Consider the following 6,000-nt stretch of genomic DNA (forward strand, 5'->3'; position numbering starts at 1 on the left):
GGTCCCCAGACCTGAAACGTTAACTCTGTTTCTCTCTCCGCAGATGCTGCCTGACCTGCTGAGTATTTCCAGCATTTTCTGTTTTTATTTCAGATTTCCAGCATCCGCAGTATTTTGCTGTTGTATCTATATATATAAAAGGATATGTCTATCTGTCTGTCTCTCTGGCCGGCTATACAATCAAAAGTTATAGAGCGTACCTACGCATATGTTATATCAAAAGAAAGCTCATCATTAGGGGACTCTTGTAGGTGTATTTACTTTTTGCTCCGACAAAAATTGTGCCAACAGTCGGACAAAAATTGTGCCGACGGTATCCAAAAAATGTTCAAAATTCCTCTCATTATCCACTCATTTGCATCGAGTGGGGGCGGGTTCATTGTGTGTGCGGGCGGGCCATCCTACAGTTGAATGACGTGATGATTGACCAATCGTACAGTTCAGTGACCTGACGGTTGACCAATCGGTGCGTGTGTGGGCGGGCCTTATCATTCTGAACCGAGGTGAGTCGCCGCCATCTTGATTCCAAACTTTTCATTTCTTTTTCCCACTTTCTGCGTGTTTCTTTTCAAATCTACATTTCCAGCAAAAAAAAAGTTGCTTTTAAAACACAAATTGTTTTTAAAAAAAGTTAATTCATTTGTAAATCTTTTCTCTAACCTCTATAATTCTCCTACCTTTCACCGTTTTTCCAGGCCCGGGGCCTAGGCTTCTCCAACTGCCAGTAGCGCACCTCTAGTCCCAGGCTCCCGGCCTAGACAGAGACAAACACTGGCAGAGGGGAGAGGGTGTGCTGCCTCAGCTCCATTCCCGGGGTCAGTAGGTGGGGAGGCTTCATAAGCAACTGGGGTAGGTTGCAAGCCCCGAATAATAATCTGAAGATCCTGTGTTTGCAGCTGAGGAAATTTCTTCTGCTGACAGTCCCAGGTTAACGGCAGCCATCTTTGTCAAGGAGGGCGAAAAGTTTCAGTGCGACGCCATTTTGATTCAGTGTGTAACAGAGTGCATGCGCGGCCATCTTAGTACAGGAACATAGAGTGGGTGGGGCTTCTGTGCTCCAAATCGGGTCCTGGTGACTGAGACAGAAAATCGACTGTGTGGGCGGGGCCTAATCTTTCCAACTGAAAAGCAAACGGCGGCCATTGTTTGTGATACAACACACTGAGAGGTGAGGACCCCTTTTTTAATAAAAAGATTGGTGAGGTTGTAAAGTGTATGTTTTTCGAAAGATTTACCAAAAATGTTTTATAAGTACTTTAAGTTTCATGTTTCCCCACCCCTTGCTCCCCCCGCTCCCGTTCCCCCGCTCTCCCTTCCCCCCTCCCTTTCCACCCTTCCCCCCCACCCCCCCACCCCCCTTCCCCCCAACACACCCTTCCCCCCCTTCCCCCCCACACCCCCTTCCCCCCCCACACCCCCTTCCCCCCTTACCCCCCACACCCCTTCACCCCACACCACCCTCCCACCTCCCTCCCCCACCCCCTTCACCCACCCACCCCTTTCTCCCCCACCCACCCCTCCCATCCCACCCCACCCACCCCTTCTCCCCCCCACCCACCCCACCCTTCTCCCCCCCCACCCACCCCACCCTTCTCCCCCCCACCCACCCCACCCTTCTCCCCCCCCACCCACCCCACCCTTCTCCCCCCCCACCCACCCACCCCACCCTTCTCCCCCCCACCCACCCACCCCACCCTTCTCCCCCCCACCCACCCCACCCTTCTCCCCCCCACCCACCCCACCCTCCTCCCCCCCACCCACCCACCCACCCCACCCTTCTCCCCCCCCACCCACCCCACCCTTCTCCCCCCCCACCCACCCCACCCTTCTCCCCCCCACCCACCCCACCCTTCTCCCCCCCACCCCACCCCACCCTTCTCCCCCCCCCACCCCACCCTTCTCCCCCCCCACCCCACCCCACCCCACCCTTCTCCCCCCCACCCCACCCTTCTCCCCACCACCCACCCCACCCTTCTCCCCCCCACCCACCCCACCCTTCTCCCCCCCACCCACCCCACCCTTCTCCCCCCCCACCCCACCCTTCTCCCCCCCCACCCACCCCACCCTTCTCCCCCCCCACCCACCCCACCCTTCTCCCCCCCACCCACCCCACCCTTCTCCCCCCCCACCCACCCCACCCTTCTCCCCCCCCACCCACCCCACCCTTCTCCCCCCCCACCCACCCCACCCTTCTCCCCCCCACCCACCCCACCCTTCTCCCTCCCCACCCACCCCACCCTTCTCCCTCCCCACCCACCCCACCCTTCTCCCCCCCACCCACCCCACCCTTCTCCCCCCACCCAACCCTTCTCCCCCCACCCACCCCACCCTTCTCCCCCCCCACCTACCCCACCCTTCTCCCCCCCCACCTACCCCACCCTTCTCCCCCCCCCCACCTAACCCACCCTTCTCCCCCACCCGCCCCACCCTTCTCCCCCACCCACCCATTTCTCCCCCACCCCCCCATTTCTCCCCCACCCCTTGCTCCCCCACCCCTTGCTCCCCCACCTCTTGCTCCCCTTTCTCTCCTCCCCTCTCTGTCTCTCTCTCCCTCCCTCTGTCTCTGTCTCCCTCTCTCTCACTCTCATTCCCTCTCTCCCTCCTTTGCTTTCCCTCTCTCTCTCTCCTTCCCTCTCTCTCTCCTTCCCTCTCTCTCTCTCCTTCCCTCTCTCTCTCCTTCCCTCTCTCTCTCTCCTTCCCTCTCTCTCTCTCCTTCCCTCTCTCTCTCCTTCCCTCTCTCTCTCTCCTTCCCTCTCTCTCTCCTTCCCTCTCTCTCTCTTTCCTCTCTCTCTCTTTCCTTCCCTCTCTCTCTCTCTCTTCTCCCCCCGTCTCTCTCTTCCCCCCATCGCTCTCTCTCTTCCCCCCCGTCGCTCTCTCTCTTCCCCCCGTCGCTCTCTCTCTTCCCCCGTCGCTCTCTCTCTTCCCCCCAGTCGCTCTCTCTCTTCCCCCCCCAGTCGCTCTCTCTCTTCCCCCCTCAGTCGCTCTCTCTCTTCCCCCCTGTCACTCTCTCTCTTCCCCCCAGTCACTCTCTCTCTTCCCCCCCGTCGCTCTCTCTCTTCCCCCCAGTCGCTCTCTCTTCCCCCCCAGTCGCTCGCTCTCTCTCTTCCCCTCCAGTCGCTCTCTCTCTCTTCCCCCCCGTCGCTCTCTCTCTCTTCCCCCCAGTCGCTCTCTCTCTCTTCCCCCCAGTCGCTCTCTCTCTCTCTCTCTTCCCCCCCAGTCGCTCTCTCTTTCTTCCCCCCCAGTCGCTCTCTCTCTCTTCCCCCCCCAGTCGCTCTCTCTTTCTTCCCCCCCAGTCGCTCTCTCTCTTCCCCCCCAGTCGCTCTCTCTCTTCCCCCCCAGTCGCTCTCTCTCTTCCCCCCAGTCGCTCTCTCTCTTCCCCCCAGTCGCTCTCTCTCTTCCCCCAGTTGCTCTCTCTCTTCCCCCAGTCACTCTCTCTCTTCCCCCAGTCGCTCTCTCTCTTCCCCCAGTCGCTCTCTCTCTTCCCCCCAGTCGCTCTCTCTCTTCCCCTCGTCACTCTCTCTCTTCCCCCCAGTCGCTCTCTCTCTTCCCCCCAGTCGCTCTCTCTCTTCCCCCCAGTCGCTCTCTCTCTTCCCCCCAGTCGCTCTCTCTTCCCCCCCAGTCGCTCTCTCTTCCCCCCCAGTCGCTCTCTCTCTTCCCCCCCAGTCGCTCTCTCTCTTCCCCCCCAGTCGCTCTCTCTCTTCCCCCCAGTCGCGCTCTCTCTCTTCCCCCCAGTCACTCTCTCTTCCCCCCAGTCGCTCTCTCTTCCCCCCGTCGCTCTCTCTCTTCCCCCCCAGTCGCTCTCTCTCTTCCCCCCAGTCGCTCTCTCTCTTCCCCCCAGTCGCTCTCTCTCTTCCCCCCAGTCGCTCTCTCTCTTCCCCCCAGTCGCTCTCTCTCTTCCCCCCAGTCGCTCTCTCTCTTCCCCCCAGTCGCTCTCTCTCTTCCCCCCAGTCGCGCTCTCTCTTCCCCCCAGTCGCTCTCTCTCTCTCTCTTCCCCCCCAGTCGCTCTCTCTCTCTTCCCCCCAGTCGCTCTCTCTCTCTCTCTTCCCCCCCAGTCGCTCTCTCTCTCTCTTCCACCAACAACATGCCCTCAAAAGACCCTCGGCACCGCCGGGCACTTCAGCTAGTAAGTTAATAAAGGAACCTGAGGGAAGGCAGCAGGATCAGAGGGGGTACGATTTTAACTTCCTGCCCAGTATCCACTGGGACAGGGACAGGGACAGGGTTAGGATTAAAATCGCCCCCCAATGAATGTGAGGTGGTTTTTTTGATGACCCAGACAAGTTCATGAATTGCTTATTATTTAGTCTCTGGGAGAAACAACTATCATTTAGCATATTAACCACCTTTCATCTCAGAGCCTTTTCTTAAAACTTGTGGAAATACACTTACTAAAAATATTAAAAGTAGTCATAATTTTCAAATAATTTCCTGGAAGAAATGGTTACATCCTGAGATGTGACAATATGGCACTGGCTAATGAGCATACAATCAGTATTGTATAGCAATATGAATTTTCAGGATCTTGCATTTAATTCTGTAAATGATATTATTCTATTACTAGAAAAATCAAAATGTAAACAGCACGGTAAAACATCGGCAGATTTTATTTTAAATAAAGAGGTTACATTCCAGAAAATGACTGAAGGCATCTTATAGGGGCACTTCAATATAAGGTCTATTTGTATTAAATACGAATCATTCAGGGTTTTTTTATTAACCAGCAACTATAATTAGCAGGAGTGTGATTGAAACTGCAATGTGTGACATGATTTTTTTATTGTACCCTTTTTGCAAGATCAGTGATTTGGTTTTGGGGCACATTACTAATGCTGTAACCATTTCACAGTGAGACAGTCAAGTTAAAAGTCATTGATATTTTCTATGCTGAACTCCACTTTTAGTTTCCTACTTGTTTTTTGAATTCATTCCAGCATCACAACGGATGTTGACATATGGATGCTGTACTGTTACCCAGTCAATTTGGAATAAAGTACTCAGACAGAATGTCACGAAGCAAATAAGAAGCTTGGCTGCTGTTCCATATGCTGGAACAGGCAAGACAGTTAATCGTTAGACTATTTGTACGTAGTTGGTTGTTAATGTGACCATTACAGTGTGAATTCATTGGCTGGTTCAGTATTAGCCAAGGTGGACTCAATTAGATTAATGTGATTTAGGTGACACAACGTCTGTCCTAGATGATTTTAGCATTTGATTGAGGTAATTTGAAAATTGTGGTTATGAAAATTGCAACAAAGGTGCACAAAATCCAGTAAAAAGCAATGGAAATTAAAGTGATCCAGTGAACATATTCCATCCATTAAGCAGAAATTTTGATTAAGTAGCTTGCAATTAATTAGGTCAGCCAATATATAGATTGGAACTGGCTTTCAGTGCAGTTGATAGAAGTTTTCCTACATTAAAATAGTATATCCATTCCAAAGCAATTCATTGTATGTGCAGTGCTTTGAGATGTTTCCAATATGTGATCAGATGCATGTTTTTCTTTCTTTAGCAACACTATTTTAGTAGGAAATAAATCCTGCCAACTAATTTGCAATTGAATGAAATAAAATTCTTACTTTTTTCTAAATTTCTGGCTGATTATCTTTCCTTTTACAGGTAAAACAATGGAATGAGCTCTATATATCAATGAAAATCAATGCCTCAGTCATAAAATGCTTTATTTCTATTTGCAAACTCCCTGAATCTTACACTTTTTAAAACTTTTAATAATTTCTGGAGTCCAGTCATGTTTGCAGCTCCAAGAGATCTGATAAGAGGTGTTCAAAATCATATCGGGTTTTGGTAAGTAAATCAGAAAAATCTATCTCCACTGCTTAATGAGTTGATAACTAGAGGGTGTAAATTTAACATCAGTATCAAAATAGTGAGGAGAGATAGTTGAAGAATTTTTTTATGGAGAAGGTTGTTAGGGCATGGAACACCCCACCAGAAACAGTGGTGGAAGTACAACTATTCTTGCTTGGCCCAATGCTC

This window comes from Somniosus microcephalus, chromosome 20 (assembly GCF_052327205.1).
Source record: "Somniosus microcephalus isolate GS21.2 chromosome 20, FLI_Smic_1.0, whole genome shotgun sequence".
Classification (NCBI taxonomy): Eukaryota; Metazoa; Chordata; class Chondrichthyes; order Squaliformes; family Somniosidae; genus Somniosus; species Somniosus microcephalus.